This window comes from Myiozetetes cayanensis, unplaced genomic scaffold (assembly GCF_022539395.1).
Source record: "Myiozetetes cayanensis isolate MyiCay16 unplaced genomic scaffold, myiCay2020 scf9, whole genome shotgun sequence".
Classification (NCBI taxonomy): Eukaryota; Metazoa; Chordata; class Aves; order Passeriformes; family Tyrannidae; genus Myiozetetes; species Myiozetetes cayanensis.
Genome location: NW_026088185.1, coordinates 18178376 through 18196621, shown reverse-complemented (window position 1 = coordinate 18196621; position 18246 = coordinate 18178376). Strand labels below are relative to the sequence as shown.

Below are 18246 nucleotides of genomic sequence, written 5' to 3'. Positions count from 1 at the left end.
CACTATGATAATTTATCCAAGGTCAACGTAATTCTTGTGTTTGGCTCTCCCATTTCCGTAGACAGGCATGTTTAATTCTGTGTGTGTTTCCCAGACACTGCCAGGTGAAAAGGACCTGAGAAGAAATTCACTGAAGTAGCAAGACAAGAAAGCAAAATGCCATTGCTTCACTTGGTGTATGACATTCATAAGGCAACTGAGGAGATGAGCTTTAATTTCCAATCCTAACAAACAATTGCAGGCTGGATTTTTACAATGCAAAAATGTGACATACCAATGTCATTTTCATTTTCTGGATTGGATTTTTGATTGTCCTGCATGCCAAAATGTAGGGTTTTCTTCCCCTTCTCAACCTTGTTTAAAGCACAGATATGAACTCTAGATATGTAGATACATGATGTAGGAATTAGCATAACTGTTTGGGAAATACTGAGAAGAAAGTACAATAGTTGTGCCTGTAAAAGTAAGTTTTTATGCATGTAAAAAACCAAATGTACACAAACAGCTGTGCAGTTTCTACCTACAAAGTGAAAGTCTGTGCCTATAAATATATGTTTCTGTGGCTGCAATGCATGTAGAATTGCTTCTTTTTAAACCAGCTCAAATTGAAATTCAATTTTAGGCCTTCCCATTTTTCCACCCTCTGGTATAATACTGCACATAGAATAAATGGCATCATAAGGGAATTTGTTTGTATCTCATCTCTTTTTTTTTCACCAAATTGTATTCCCAGACTGTTCCCAGCAGCTGTTCATCTAATTCCTCAGCAAGAACCATATTCGACAAGATTATACTGCTTTCATTAGTCCCATTTGGAGAAGCAGAGGAAGAGTAGAAAAGTAGGAGAGCTAAGAATGCAATAAGTGAGCATATAGGAAAACACGAAATTCCCAGAGTCCTGCAACTCAGTTAAGCCTTAGTTATAGGCAAAACACCACAAACTGCCCTTTGATGTGTTAATTGAAATTTAGCTTTCCACACAGTACCATTTTCTTCTCAACACAAGGGATACTAGCTGCTCTCGAGAAAGAAAAAAATTAAATGCCTGTCATATAGTTTTTCCTTGCTTACTTTAAGAACAAAGGGTTAAGACAGGCATTGAAAAAGTGTCCAGGAGATTAGATAAATAAATAAAAATGCTCATGTGTGTGTATATGTGTGCATGATGATAAGACAATTCCTATACATCTTTCCTTCTCCCCTTGCTGCAACACAGACAAAAGACAGTGTCAAGCATGTTAGGCCTCCTCCCTCTCTCTTCTGCTACAGCTTTCAGTAGGCACAATGCTTATTAGTACCACAACAAGCAGAGGTTTTGTAGTTCAAATGAATCACATCTTCTAGGGTGTAATCAATGGCTAAATCAAAAAAAAAAAAAGAAAAGGTCATAAGTTAAGGACTCAAACTGCAAACCAACCCAGAAAGGCACAGCAGATGTTAAACATGCCACAATATGTAGAGATGACATTGACTCTTATCTGCATCTAATCAAAGAAGCTCAGAGATCAAACCAGACACATTCATCTCTTGCTTGTAATTTGCTGTATGGCAGTCCAGCAGTGTTTCACACCAGTATTAAGAATCACAAAAAATACAGGTGGAAAAAAATTCTGCATGTCCTTCAGATAATGCAGGATTTTTCATTTTGTATTTTTCTCTTTTTGGGTCAGTATCAAGCACTGGAGATTTTTAGTGGTGGATCTGCAGCCCAGTAGCTCTCAGTATGCTGGAGTATTCTTCATTATGGTCTGACAGTGTTAGCTTTGCTGATTTTTCTAGAAGGCAGAAAAGGGTTTTTCACTGCACCTCATTAGCCTTCTAATTCTCCAGTAAATACTAAGAGGGTTGGATTCATCATTCTTGCCAATTTTAGTAGGAAGCAGTTTCTCTCCACTAATAATAAATATTTATATTTGCAGAGTTATTTTCTCTGTTATGTTACATCTTGACCCATAGCTGTTCTTTGCAGAAACAATCCATATTTGTTGCATATTTGTAAAAGTTGGTATCAGACTGCAGATACTGTAGCATATTTTGAGGATGTCCTGTTGCTGTCTGCAAAGATGTGCAATTTATGTCCTCCATTATGACCTTATTTTGAGATATCTTATATTTCCCATCTATGTTATATTTCAATCCCCCTTTTTTAGATTGTCTCCTATTTGTTGGCCCTATGCTGGTAATGAAGTGTCTCTAACTGAATGCCTTCAGTCTGGTCTGACAGATGTATGCCAGGATGAATCTAGTGTCATAGTTCATATATTAGAGAAAAAAAAATCAAAACTGCATCCTCTGCAGCATTGATTAAGGGACAGCTTGAATCCCTAAGGCATTTCAGGGCATCCTGCTACAGATATTCCCTGTCAAAATAGGAAAATTTAATCTATTGCACATAGTATAAAAAGCCAAGTACTGGAAATATTCAGCACATAGCCTGAAACACACTAGCATGAAATGAGGCAATGAAGTGGTCTCACTGTGCCAAGCTGAATACATCAGGATGTTGACATCTAATACCACAATGCAGAACTTTGCCCAGTCTTGACTACTTTCAGATTGTAGGAGGACTTTGTCACCTCACCCTACAAATTCTATTTCATTCTGATTTGATATACATAATTGTTTTTCACTTTATTTTTGAAAAGTATTCAAATAAATCCTTTTCTTACCTTCTCAAGTTCTCGCTACCATGTACACATACTGCTTCAAGAGTTTTCCCATTTGCAATCAAGAAATTTCAAGTTTCTCAGGGAGGATCACTGCAAAAAATTCCTGGGCCATCTTTAGTATCTTTAGTCTTGTTTTGCCTTTTATAGTGACAGAAAAATTCCCTAACACAGACGACAGCCACTGCTGAGTTTAAAGCTACAAGGCACCACTTGATCCGAGAGTCAGCTGATTTCAAGTGTGCAATCAAATACAGGCAGGGAAAAACTGACTGGTCTCAGAGCCTCCTTAATTTGGAAGAGGATATTACACACTGCCCTGAAGCACCCATTATGGCTCTATTCCTGCGTGTATCTATGAGCTCAGCAGAAGGTGATCTCCACTGCTCTGGCAGGAGGCACCCAGACACTATTCAGAGAAAGAACAAGTGTGTCCATGTCATTAATTGAGCTGAGAGAAGCAATCAGAAGTACAAAGTGGAGATCTCAATTCTTAGGGAGAGGCTGAATTAAATTTCCGAATACTCTAATAAGTATCTGGGGAGCTGCAGGAAACTATTATGCAATATAATTTTATCTACAGGATTCATTCTCATGCAAACACATCAAAGAGTTATTTTCTTAGCTGACATCATAACAGCCCTATCAAAAAGAGCATGTTAGCTCTGCCTGAAAGATATGAAGGAACAGTCTTCAATCCATGACTTGTAGCCAATGTACTGGCCAAAGACCCTGTGCAGTGTTGCTGATAGCCAAGCACACTATCTCATACCCACTGAGCTGTGGGGCAGTGAAGACTGGGATCCCAATCACGAGTCATTTTCCTTCTTTCATGACGTGCACAATACCTCCCAGAAACGTGTGTATGAGTATATCTGCTTTACAAAAGGCAAGACCTGATGATAGGAAGGTAATACAGAACTAGACAGAACCAAAAAAAGAGAGCTGAAAAATTAAACAGTGCCTTGGAGGGCTTCAAAACTTAGTTAGTTATAAACAGTGTTATTTATTAATAAAAATCTAAGAAGCTTTACCACATCTGACATTCTTTAAAGAGTTTAAAAAAATACTAACCACAGTTCCACAAAGAACTCCAATTCACCTTGAGTCTACTTCATTCAGATTTGAAGAAAATAATCTTATACAAACCCAAAAAGCTGGTGACTAACATTAATACACTGATCATCAGGATGCTCACAGCAGCTGTTATTGGCTATGGATGTAATTCAGTGTTTCCTCTACCCGTCCTATTGCACTGATGATGTGCTGGCAGAAGCTGTATTTTATACTTTAGCTTTCCTAGAAAAGCACAGCTGCACCTTAGGACTAAAACTGTGATCATCCTGAAGTCAGTAGCAAAGCTCTTGTTAGAATCATAGACCTTTTTAAGATCATCAATTCCAACTATTAACCTAGCATTACAAATAGGGCTAGAATTTCACAGTAGGAGTTATTGTATGGAGAGATATCTTATTCCTTTATTTCTTATCTCTCTAGGGAAAACTTATTTTCACTTTTGCAAAATCTTAATATAAAACTCAATACCAACACATAAAAACCTTGACCACTAAAAGGCAATGCATCTCATCTTCTGCCTTCCAAAGATACATTCACCATTCACATTCAGCTGTCATAGAAACAATGGTGAAAGTAACGCCTGTCTCAGATGAAGGGATTCAGTCAAGGTTCAAGGATCCTAGGGAAGCAAAGAGAACATACTATGCTATCAGATTACTTGTAATTCATGTACTTAATAAAGCTCACAGGCCTCAGGAACAGCCAAAATATTTGTTTCATTGCCAAAAAACTTAACCTTAAACCACTAATATCAGTCATAAGACTCATATGCATAACTTTGTACACAATTTGCATTTTTTCCCACAGAAAGTCCTACCCAATTTTCCTATCAGACAATTCCATTTCAGGTAGTAAGGGTTAGTGCCTAGTAACACACAGGGCTCTTTTAGCTGCTTGCATGCTAACAACCAGTATAATTGTGCCTAGCTTTTTATTTTAAATGGAGACTACCTGCTTCCCATAATAATGGTCCTTCGTTAGAGGACCTATTCCATCATGATTTATATGATACCTATGTAAGTTCCCAATGGGAGTTGTACTTTGAATAATAAATGTAACTTCTTTGTTCCATACAGATTTTGTGCCAGTTCTATCTCTTTTTCACTTATTCTAGTCACTATTTTGATCTTCTTTTTGATTATAGGACCACAGTACACTCATAAATTCATATGCCAAGTTATTAAAAAGTAAAAAAAAAAAAATCCAAAGAAGTTGTGAAATACCCTGTAAAACTTGCTCCAAATTAAGTTTTTAGACCCTCAAGGGTAAAGGATAATCCACGGTCAACTGCACATACTCATTTATTTACAATACACAGAGAGACAAACAAAATAGCAGCAAGATATTTCTACACATTAGTTTATTTTTTCCATTCTATGTTTTTATGTATTTCTATATTGTTTCCTGACCATGCCTCAGGCAAGCATAAAGCAACACAACTGCTGTCTCTGCGATTCTGTCTATGTAGAGCTGGGAAGGAGCGAGTCAACCTGCTTTGTTTTGGAATTTTTATTTTGTTTTACACACACGTGCACACAAACATGGGTACTTATGTTCCTTATCTCTAGTTTCTGAGACAGAGCTGAACTGTTTCCAGAGAAAACTCTGTTCTCACATGGTCAAGCTTTGCTATTACTCTGGAAAGATCCATCGTTTTAAATGACCTATGTTTCATTTCTGAGCTTTAGTAGATCCCTTAAATACTCCAAATCTTGTTCTTGGAGTGCCTAAAGAAAATAGAGCAGAATACTGGTATCAATTTATTATTCTTTGAAGAGGTAGAGCAAAGAACAGCAGTCAGATAGGCTGTATCCTCCACCTCTGAGAATGCACAGCATCATTCTGTGGTACCTGCAAGTCTTAGGTACCAAAGTTACTGCTATGTGTGTTATTGTATCACTCTCGCTCTAACCCAAACATGAACTAACAATGAATGAGATGAGATGATTATTCACCAGGATGGGACAATTTCTTACACAACTTTATAACCAATTACAGTTAGGCAGCAGTACTGAATTCGAGGATTGCAGCCACACTTTTTTTGCTGATGTGACAGCTACAAAACATCCAGGTTGTTTGGGAAGGTTTTGTTTTATACATGGCTTTAGTGGACCTTTCCTATGGTGGTCATCTTACCATGGCTCTTGTTATTTGGTCCTGATGCTTAGTTATGGTAAACTGTTTACAGGATAGCTTCTTGGCATGGGATTCAACAATACGAAAGCAAAGACTACATAGAGATTTTTTTGGGGAAAAGATATGATTCCTCTTTTACAGAAGCTTTCAATTTCTAGTACTGTCTAGCCCTTCTACCTTCATGTGGGAAAGGGTAAGGAATGCTGTAGAGCAGTGAAAACAAACCAACCCACCTGGGGACCAGAGGAATAATTGAAGCTAGCACACATTCAGAATAACTCAGGAGATCCCAGACTCTGGCTCAGAAGAGCAATTGCACAGCTATTGCAAAGTCCCCCTAAAGAGAGTGTGAGTGCAGGGTTCACAAAGACATTAGCTGTCTCCTGCTTTTCCAGATCAGAACCAAACCATCATCCTCCCTTAATACAGACAAGTAGTTACTGCTATGAATAAACTCAAAAATGCTACTTACAATCTGATGTGTCTAATTCTGGGTATATTAATGTAGGATATTAAATCCTCAATTTCTGTTAGTTATTTGGGTGTTTTTCCACAAAGCACTTCTCAGTGTAATTCAGAAACCAGATTAATGTCTGATTTCATTTTGATTTTGCTTTTGCACAAATATCATAAACAAATCCCAAAACATTACAGGCTTCAGGCACCTTGTCAAATACTACCTTGCCCATAAAGACTCTGTACAAGATACCTGAGAGAGAACTCACAAAAAAGCTGAAACAGAAAGGGACTGAAATAGGTGTATTATATAGAGGTCCCACATACACAGCAGGATTTCTCATATACTTCTGATACAGTGTTTTGTGTAATCCCCAAGGCAAAACTTCTCACGACCACTATCTGCAGGAAGAATTTACTGTCAACATAGAGTGTACGCTAAAGGAACAAAATGAGCTCAGTCCACATTCACACCAACCCCACAGCTCCTTAAGACACTCATTTTCAAAGTGGTTTTTTGGTTGGTTTTTTTTTTTCAGTAAAATGAGCATTGTTTCAAGTTCCTTTATGGCAGGTCAGTAGAATCAAAATGAAGGCAGGCTTGCTTACCACTCAAAGCACTTGCCTTCTTTTGAATTTCTCATGGGAATGAAAAGTATATTCAGCTTTTCTTCCTTCAGCTCCACACTCTACCCTTGTAGAAGATTACTGAAACATGAACTTGAGAAGGCTGTTTCAAGCAGAAGCATGTTCCTGTGTAAGGGAATGATGTTAATTCCTGTCACTCTGAACATCCAAGTGAGATTGTTGTTAAAGCTGCTTCTAAAGGACCAAGGGAATATGTGCCATTCAGTTCAACGACTTTCATCACCTCTATTAGACTAAACATAAATGTAATATTGCCAAGCCAGATTCCAAAGGTTAGTCTTTCATTTAGGAAAAATACTGGAGATGCAAAAGATGTGTAGCATTTACAGGAATCTAACACGGATTCAATAAACCAATTGAACACGAAAGGAACATCCTTTCTAAATGCAAATTATTCAGGTGCAGTTTGAGTTCCTTAAAGGTTACTCTTCATTCTCTCTCCCTGTCTAATAAATGACAATACAGAAGAGCTTAGTTTCCTCTTCAAACTTCTTCGTATTAAGTCATTCTGCTGCTTCTATTACAGGCCTTTTCTGTATGAAGCAGATATAGACTCTGGACTGCTCAACACCAACATTACCATTTTACTAAAGCACTTCTGAGAAGAACTTAAAAACTAATTTAAAAACCAAGTCTAACAACACAGTAATGTACAGATATACTCAAGCTGCAACATTTTTTCTTTCCCTTTCATTTTGCCAAAAATTCTACATTTTCTTGTATGGAAGAGTAAAGTCACAAATATCAAGACGGTCCCAGAAAATGCAGCCCAACAACTCTTGATACTACACTCGTCAAAGTGTCAACAGATCTACCTGAACAGCTATGCACAGTAGCTCTAGATCTGAATATGAAATTTCTTTATGATGAGATCTTGTCTTTCGTGAAGCCTGTGGCCAATCTTTTACTTCGTTCCTGTGGCTCAGAACAATATCTGTTAACCAATTTTGAGGCAGGGTCTTAGGAACCACATGAAAGAAAACATGTTATATTATATATTATATTATATTATGTCATATTAGAGATGGTCTCTCCAAGAAGAACTATATTTGTGCACAAATTAAATGTTGCATAACAATAGCCACTGACTAGGAAGCTGCTGTGGGCCCTCTGTGGCACTGCACATTCATTAGAGAAATTTGCAAGTATATTTTATACACAACATTTGCCTTTTCTATGGAAATTTCATTTCCTCACAACTCACATAGCAGCATTGTCAGAATTAACAGGGATGAGTGAAATTTCAGGGCCTTCATATGAAGAAAAAGACTGGTTGAAAATGGCATTAATTTCCCCAAGAAAATAAAAAGTGAATGGTACTACTGGGAACTACTGCTACCTCACTGGGTTTAGCTCACTGTTAAAGACAGAGGGGAGTCACTTCCACTGAAGAAAGAAGCACTAGCTGTTTTTTGGTACAGGAAATGTTTTGCATTTTCCATGTTTCCTTTCACATAAGATTCAAATGAGACACAGCAACTGGTCACGTGATGTTAAGAGTTTAAGCTGAAATTGTGGCTGTACTTTACACAGTCAATAATTCAGTTCATATTTCTGTCTCAGCTGTATTCTGTATTTCTTTAATTGCTGCAAGGTCTCATCCATTATATATTAATGGTACCATGCATGAAATAACTAGTCTTTTTAATGTTGTAGATAGAAAATAGACAAATAACAGTAAGAAATTCAATTAAGAAGAAGAGACACATTCTGGTTTTGATTCTGTGCAAAGATAGCACCCAAAATTAAGAGAATGACAATAAAGACTGGTAATAAAGTTCCAAATGAATACCTTAGCATACCATGCATAACTGAAAGAAGGATTCAGTCCTATCCAGAGAACATGCTAGAAAGTCCTGATAAAATGGACTTTCATTTACTGATAATAAACATTTACTGATTTTTCTCCTAGTGGAATAAACTGTGACTTTCTTGCTTTTTTTATATCTATCATAGGCAGCAGAAGCACACTTGGAGGTCATGTATTTCGCTTTTGTCTTCTGGAGCCCAGAGACCTTGACTCCACCTACTGCTGCTGAGGAACTCTGTGAGAGCAGCAGACAAGATGTCTACAGCCAAGGGCAGACCTTTTAAGACAAGTGTCAGAGCAGTCCTCCACCCTAGTTTAATTAGAAAAAGATTTTTCTCATCATGCTGCTGCAATACTGTCAAGAAACTCCATTTTGTTGTAAAATTATGTCTTAAGTCTTGTTGGAAGGAAACCAATAAAATTATTTTTGATCTAGAAGCAAATAAAAAACAATCTTTTCAAAATTTAACATGAGCTGCTAACTTGTGGTTTTATAACTCACGCATGGCTGACTAACTTTTAAAACCTCAAACTTTGAATGTTTTAAGTTCTCATAGAAAATGAGGGCAGAGTCTCATTTTGAAGCTCACATCTTATAGTAAGGTAATGATTTGGTTTTTTGACTGATGAATCAGCTGCACATGAACTGCCACTGCACAAAAGCACTGCATGTTGGATGCCATGGCTAGAGCTTTGTCGCTTAACACAGCCACAGGTTTTTTGCACCCTATTAAGAGTTCTGTTCCCAGCTATTTCAGTTACAAAAACAGCTCTCAAAACATACTGTACATACTCAGGATGAAAATTTGACACAAAATTTCAAGAAAACCCCCTATTTTTCCTCAAAACAGTCTTTCCTCTGCTACCATCCACTTACTAGATATTCTTTCCTTAATACAGAGTCTCCAAGAGTTTTGCCTGCTTGCACTGTAAGCTATGTAAATAATGAAGCATTTTCTTCACTCAAAGCAGAGCCAGGCACTGGTACCCCTGGGTCGTACCTGGCCTGCCAGAACAATACCTGTTGGACCTCACAGAGTGCTGAAGGACTCAGTTTCCTGGAAGACACTGGTAGCTGGGTGGGGAGATGGCACCTGAGCTGCACGTGCTCTGCAGCAGCAGATCCAGAGAGAACCAGGGGTGAGTCACAGCACCTCGGTGGCACCAGCAGCTGCAGTCGCTGGGCCTGCCCCGGCAGAGCCACGACACCACAGTCAGCAATGCACGTGTTTAGCCAAACTGACACAACTGTTGACCAGGCAGGATTTCTCCCTTCCTGCCCCACATTTTCGGGTGGCAAAGCACTCACTAAGCATTTCTTCAGCTGGAATCTATGCAGAAGGCACAGAAATGCTGTCAAAATAAAACACTGAATCACCCATGTAAAACCTTGCTTTTTTAAGAAGGAACTCCTACTGTGCAACACTGGATTACAAAAATTCATCTACAGTGAAAGTGAAAACGTGTTTTTAGATTCTGATTCTCTGTCAAAGCACTTTGAATATCAAAGGTCCTATTGTAGCAAAGTTCCCAAACAAACAAACAAACAAACAAGTAAAGCATGCAGAAGTTCATCAGAAATTAAAAAACCACCCCACCAACCCACTGAATGTTGGTATATTATATCAACTGCAAAGGTAATGTTAGTATAAATCTCTGATAATATTTATGCAGCAAACTGACAATTTCCAGTCAGACTCCCACAAACTCACATTCCTTACCTACTGAACACAAGAGCTAAAATCCAACTGAAGAGTCAAAATTCACCCTTTCTAACCTTAACCTGAGCTTCCTTCTTTAATTTAGGTTGCTCTTATGCTCCCTCCCCTAAAGCCTACCTGTTCCACCTCTTCTGCATAGAGCAAAGATACACAAGCTATCCTGAAAGAGTTCTGATGTTTAGCAAAGACTGAAACTTGTCACTCTTCTATTTTGCTTTGAAAAATTTTAAAACTTTAATTAATTGGTTTTTGTCATAGGAGCCACAGTTTGTCAGGAATACATGTAATACAAACACAACTTTGGTTTTGATACAAGCCTATTACGAATTAAATCATTCATGTCACCAAAGCTGCACACGAATGTCCACTGTTCCCAGATCAGGGCTTTAAATGTTCACCTCTATATTTAGAAACCATAAACCAAATGGCCAGCTTTCCTGATGACTCAGCATCCATACTGACTGCAGAAGAATGTGGATCCCCAGCAGGCCCCTTGCATAAAAGTGCTTAGAAAGTCTGAACGTCAAAGTTACAGCTTACACAGTTTTCCAGACTAGGAACAGAAAGACCCTTATTAATTTTTCTTTTACTTCTTGTCCCATACGACCACTTGTTTTAGGAAAAACTTAGAAGCAAACAGCCGTTCTCTTTTACCTTAAGTTAAATGCCTATTTAAAGAATTTCTTTTTTCTCATGCCTGGACCTTTCTTTAACTGGATGCCAGCCAATTTCCATTTCTCTACCTCCCAGTCTGCTGATGTTCTCTATGCTCTCATTTTGTTTTTATACACACATACACATATACATATGTACATATGTATGTATATAATCTAAGCCCTTCAGGCTTATCTTTGGCAATAACTGTTTTGTTGTGGTTTAGTTTAGTTTTGTTTTTAAATCAGGGAATACTGAAACACTTGGCAGCACCGTCAGAGATAAAAAAGGTCGCTTTAGGGTACCCTGGGGAAAGTTTGCACGTTCATTGCTGGTCTCAGCAAGCTGGGCATGAAAACCAAGAAGCCTGAAGCTGTCACTGTTCACGTGGTTACACATGGTCACACATGCATATTTATGTTAAAATTTGTATTTATTCACTTTACAAATATAACCAGTAATACTCAGATAATGTAAGTAATATGTAAGCAATACTTACTTACACTCCCCACTTGAGAATCTCCAAAAGCTTTACTAACGTAAATCAGAAAGTAGGGTAGCTGGAAACAAGAATGTGAAAATTATAGGAAGTATACAAAGCACACTATAGAGGTTTAGTATACCTCTACTAAGAAATTTGCTGGTAACACATCAGATATAACTGTCCTATTCTTGATCTCACATAGGGAAGGAAAATCCACTGGAAAAAACAGTTAATATTTGCCTGCATTACCTTCAACAATGTTTTGCTTTCAAAGAGGGTCATTATGTTTGCTTTCTCTTTTAATCTGATGGATTGGTTTAGGAAAAGGAGAATGAACAACTGGAAAAAAGTGGAAGCCCAAAGCATAATATAAGTTTAGATTATATTGCTTCACCAGTATTTCCTTAGAATCCCAAACCAATATGCAAAATCTTTTGGTAATGAAATAACACAATTTCCATGAAAGCTAAAAACACAGGAAAATATAAATATGTATTTTTACTTTCTGACAATGCATTAAAAAAGCCATTTTTTCCCTTTTTTTTTTTTTTCCAATCGTCACTTTGTTATTTTGGACTTCAAAGGTCTTTTAAAAATAGGTATACTTTCTCACAGGAACTTTTGCAAGTATTTGAGAGAGAAACATTACAAATAAAAACATGCCTTAAGGATTTTACTGTAAATCATTTACTTTCATCTATCATACTTACCTGGTTGGTTGTTAAGATTCATACTACTTATTACCCGTTACAGAATGTTGTAGGACAAAAAATTCCGAATATTCTACACAAAAATATAAACACAGGTATGTGAGCATCTTAAACCCAAACAAATTTCAGCCCTTAAACAAAGTACGAGTAGTGAACAAAGTATTTTTGTACTTCTATGTTTGCATTTTTATCTTTACAACTAATATTAAGCACTGTCCTGGTTCAACCCCAGCCAGCAACTAAACACCACAGAGCCAGTCGCTCACTTCCCGCCAGTGGGATGGGAGAGCGGATCATGAGGGTAAAAGCGAGAGAACTCATGGGTTGAGGTAAAGACAGTTCAATAAGTAAGGCAAAAACTGTGCACTCAAGCAAAGCCAAACAAGGCATTCATCCACCACTTCCCAAGGGCAGGCAAGTGCTTATCCATCTCCAGGACAACAGGGCTTTAGCAGACACAACGGTGACTTGGGAAGACAAATGCCATCCCTCCAAATGTCCTCCTTCCTCCTCCTTCCCCCAGTTTTATATGCTGAGCATGACACCATATGGTCTGTAATATCCCTTTAGTCAGTTGGAGTCAGCTGTCCTGGCTGTGTCCTCCCCCAGTTTCTTGTGTACCCCCAGTGTCCTCACTAGTGGGGCAGCACAGAAGCAGAAGAGGCCTTGACAAGATGCAAGCACTGCTCAGCTAACAAAACCATCTCTGTATTATCAAACCGTTTTCAGCACAAATTTAAAACATATCACCATATCAGCCACTGTGAAGAAAATTAACCCTACCTCAGCCCAAACCAGAACAGGTGCCAGTTAATCTGGATTCCAATTGCGAGCAACTAGTCTATACCTTGATGACATTCTACAGACTTCAAGAGTCTTCTGGACTTACAGTGATGTAAATGATGTTGGAAATTTGGGTCGAAGATTCAAAGAGTATTTTTTTCTTTCAGAATGACCCTGAGGCCTTTTACTAACATTGTTTCAAAGTAAAATAAATATTTACTGTTTCTGATACTCTGCCTCAAGCCAATTGATGCAAGAAAAGGGCGTAGTTTAGTAGCTTGTTACATATCTTAAGTGATATAATAATACTTGCATGCTTTGTAGACTGTGTACCATGCAGTTTCCTTTTCCATCTGCTTTCATTTGTATTAAAATATTTATATGCAAAAGAAACTAAACTCAAGGTTGTTCTTGGTTATATTGATTCCTCATAAACTTCAGTAAAATAAAATGTAGACTTATCGCCAGGATAATTTAGTTCTTCTTTCTTTGTATAAGCTAGTTTGGACTGTTTCCAATTTAAAAACCAAACCTTATTTCAGAGTTTGGTAACTATCACTGGGGGTTTATTCAATTCACTGATATTCAGTCTTGAATAAAAACATGAAATGTTTATCTAAGATAAGATCATGAGTGCATTTGTCATAATTTGTATCTCAAAGAAAGTCATGGTCAATGACAATCACAGCTTTGTCAGACTACCTTTTCTTAACACAAACATCTTTGGTTATTAGATCACAAAAATTTCAAAAGGATTAAATGACTGACTTTGAACAGCATTGTGTGCCATCTTTGGGTTTAGCTCAGCCCATGTGTAAACAGGCTTAGCATTGTCATTGAGAATTACACCCATTTATGCCAGGGATTAACATGCCGGAGTCTCTTCCTCTGAAATCACAGCTCCATTCTAAAGATGCAGCTTCTCGCTGCTGTTATTTTCTTTTCAAGTAAATGCACAGTTAACTACAGGCTGCACTGGTAGTTTGCAGGGATGGAGATTAAACCTGAAGTGAGCACAGAAGATTCAACTCTGCTCCACTTCAGAGTAAAAACTGTTTCTCTGAGGGATTGTCACCCACATGCAAGTGCTGGAGTGCAAACCTCCTCCTTGAAATGCCTCACACTGCCTTTTCACTTCTCCACCCACCACTCGTTCTCATACTCTCACTGTTGAGTGTAATCAGTGTCACTGGAAGCTAAGCTGCCCAATTCCTCAGAACGACATCTGACTACTGTGCTTAACAGGGAAGGTAGCAAACAGAGCCATTAAAAATGGCAAAGCTTTTCCTAGTGTAGAATAAAAGACGTGGTAAATTCAGATTCTCTAATCCCATCTGCTAAATCCTGCACTACACAACAACCCTTTTACTGAAGTTCAAGGATGCAACTCCTCCATTTAAAGAGCACTTGTTATCTCAGAGGAAATGGAGGCTAGAGTGTGCCTGACACTAAAGAAAGAAAAAAATTAATATTGGCTCTGCAATGAAACCCTCCAAAACAGCCAGTCTCACCCAAGCATAATAAATCAATTGTGTGCTCTTTAAGCAAACCGATTACTTTTATTCTTTGGCTTTTGGCTTGTCCACGTGCCAGTTTACAGTCCTAAGTGACAGGGAAGTGTGGTAAGACTGATGTGACTCTCTTCTTTCTCAGGCACTGTGCTGAATTTGTCATTCTATATAAAATACTAACTGCTTAGCATTGCTACAGGACTACATGTCATACCAATTGGTATGTTCTCTTTTTTTCCTACCTTTTTCCCCTCTATCTTAATTCCGTAACTGTGTCTATTAGACTCATTCTGTATTCAAGCTTGTTCTCCAGCGCTACTGCTGAGCAATGTTAGGATTTTACAAAAGCTAATGAGAAAGGTTTTAGGATTGTTGTTTGGTTTGGATTATTTTTTGTTGGGTTGTTTGTTGGGTTTTTTTTTTAATTGGAGGTATTTTAAAATCTCTAACAGTAAATATGCAAATTTCCCCTTTCACACATATAAAAATAAAAATGGAAAAATCTAATACAACTCATTTTTGGTAACTCACCAATCTTTTAGCCTAACGAACGTTGTGATTCCTTGTGTTTTATAGGGCATGTTGTATACATTTATCAGTGTAGCTTTGTTGCCTGCCACCTTGACTAATTTACCTTGGTTTTTGTACAATGTAAAGGTATAAACTAGACCTTCTAAATACTAGAATGTAATATTATACCTCATTCTCACATTGTCTATCATTCATTTCCCTAACCTGTCCTCATATGAAAATTCCTAGACGCATGGAAAAATTCCACTATCTATTTTTACTGCATTTTTTTTCCTAGTTGAACAGGACACACTACAGAGAAGACTATTCACTGGATTTAATGCAGTAGCTATAGAGCATTCTATTTTTACACCATACTTACAAATTCTAACATTTTGGTTGTTTTTATAGCTAGCAGCATACACTAAGTGTGGTTTTTTAGTGAACTTAAAATTTCACTTAGTATCAATACACTAGGAAGAAATAATCTAGGAATGCCTAGATTATTCTTAATTTAATTATTTATTAAATTGTATATGTCATCTATGGGTTTTAGCTATTATTAAGCTAATTCACTTGCTTTGTTAATCTTTCATGTTGCCTTCAAAACTGTAGTAAACCAATCAATAAAACATCCTCTGAAAATGAGACGATCTCATTGCTAAATTCTCTTTCACAACTGACAAGATATCTTTGGTTAACATTACATATACAAAGCTTCAGAACATGGTTATTAGCTTTAATATTCTTGACCTACATTATACCTCAAATAAGGTAAATTTTCAGCTCCTTGGGTAAGTGCTCCTCTGCAATTGTGTTTTAAAATAATAAAACACATTCCATCTCTAAAATAATAAAACATATTCCATCTCTAAATTGTTGTAATCCCAGATAAAGCCTATCCTGCTATTTTCCTTTAAGTTTTCTTTCTAGTTTATACAAATTCGTTTTAAGTTCTGTTGAACAGATGCAAGTATAATAGCAACTGATACGGGGAGGCACTTCAATGTGATAATCTGCAGATATGATCTTGATTTAAATGGGACAACATCAGAACATACAGAGTAAATTTAATTGTTCTACCTTGATTGAACACAATCAGAATGCAGACACTTGTTATTCTTTTGTATTTGCTTCCCAGGAGGTTAGGAATGTAGCTTCTGTCACTATAGGGTTCTACTTGAGAGAAGGTAAAAACATTTTTCCCTAAGGAGAAAGCAAAAGCAGGTGTATCATACACTCGCCTGCACTGTTGCAAACGCGTGCATAGCACGAACTACAACAAATGAAACATTCCATCATTTTAATGAATTGAAATACATTGTGCACATATGGATGAAAGACAAAACCTGTAATATTCCACCAAGGTGTGAAAATATAGTACCACTTGGGAGAATAAAAACTTTGAAGATACGTCTTTCTATCTCCAATCCTTACATCCAGTTTGTTTACCCAGATTTCACCTATTTCTGTGACAGATAGGCCCCTTTTTCTTCTTGCCTCCACCATTTCATCCCACTCATTTCTAGGCCCAGCATCCTCACCCTGCCACACTGCCTCCTGTTACACATCTCCTCCATATATGGTGCCCATGGTTTTCTGTTCCTCAGTTCCCTGCTCAGTTCTGCATCTCGTTCTTTCTAGTGAGTCTATCCAAGCTTCCTTCTTATCCTAGTTCCCAGAGGAAACACTCTTCACTTGTCTGCCTTTGACCTGTGTCTTCATTCTCCTCCCTTCCTACATGTACGGCTCTTGTTTTCAAATCAGACAAATTCTCATTTTTTACTTGCTTGGTACTAGCAAAGGGTGAAGGATGGTCACCCCAGAGTCCAATCCTTGTTCCAAACATGGAAAGAAGTCTACACATACTGAAAGGCAAAGTGACCTGCATTATTAACAATAGCAATGTTTAATATTTTAATAATAAAGGGTTTATTTCCACGGTTGTTCAACCATCCCCCATGAAGACACTCTATGGAAGGAATAGTTTACACATGAACTGTTATCACAGACAGCATACTCATGTTCAAGGTTGGGTTGGATGGGGCTTTAAGCAACCTGGTTTAGTGGAAGGTGTCTGTGCCTGCAGCAGGGTGGTTGGAACTACAGGATCTTCAAGGTTCCTTACAACCCAAACTGTTCTACGAACCTGATATTTGACTTAAAATAACTAAAAAAATGCACCCAACACCACTGTATATGATTTAGCATCTTTGTAATTCATTGCATTCACCCAAAAACAAAAAGCAGAAGGAAATAAAACTCTCTTGCTTCAGTCCTAGCAATAACTCAGCCAGCAAACTTTACTGCAAATGTTTGTGTATATAACTCCTGTGAAAACTGCTTAGATGTCCACTATGCACAGGAAAAAGGAAATAAGCCATATGTCAACAGATCAAAGAGCACACCAGAGCAGTGAATAAAGTTCACACCACAAATGAAAATGAAGTAGTAAAATTTATGTTAAGTGATTTCCACTGGTGTTTAATACAAATTTGGGGGTTGTTATTTATAAATTTTTAGTCATTATTAAACAGCAGAATCAGGAGATTAGCTGAGCAGTTTCCAAGACAACAAACTTTTCCCTAGTGTTGCTAGAGTTTCTGCTGTCTCCTCATCAGACCTGCAGTTTGGTTGTCCTTCAGAGTCTGTAGATTTGTAGATATGGCACAAGCATTTGCCTTGGTTTTGCTGGGAAAAAATCCCAACATTTTTTTATATGAGCTAATTGTTGTTGACTAGATACTTCAAAATTAGTGTAGGAAAAAAGGTTGGTACCTTTCTTTACTTTATAGCTGTCTTGCACTTGTTTCAGAACTAAGAAAGGTCTAGACCAATAAGTACCCTTCTCAAGTGGCCATGCACATAAATGTAATACAATACCAGTGGAGATGGGTAAAAAGTACAAACTATTGAGAAAGCAAGCCAAAGCCAATGAAGCCAAAGCTCAATTCTAACAAGATTACCTTTCTCTAATTGCCATTAGGAAGTCATGCTGAAAAAAAAAAATCTGAAGAAAATTTGCAATTATAAATTAAAATGTTAAGTATTTATAGAATGTGTACTTCTATAAGTTAATT

General features: G+C 37.4%; 1 protein-coding gene across 1 annotated transcript in view; it reads right to left on the bottom strand.

The window, feature by feature from the left end:
* Positions 1-397: 397 nt before the first annotated feature.
* METTL8 (methyltransferase 8, methylcytidine) overlaps positions 398-18246 on the bottom strand; it is a 107063-nt gene continuing 89214 nt past the window's right edge. The window contains exon 13 of the transcript XR_007632075.1: positions 398-5470. The gene's annotated coding sequence lies outside the window, so the exon portion shown is untranslated. The remainder of the gene's footprint in view (positions 5471-18246) is intronic.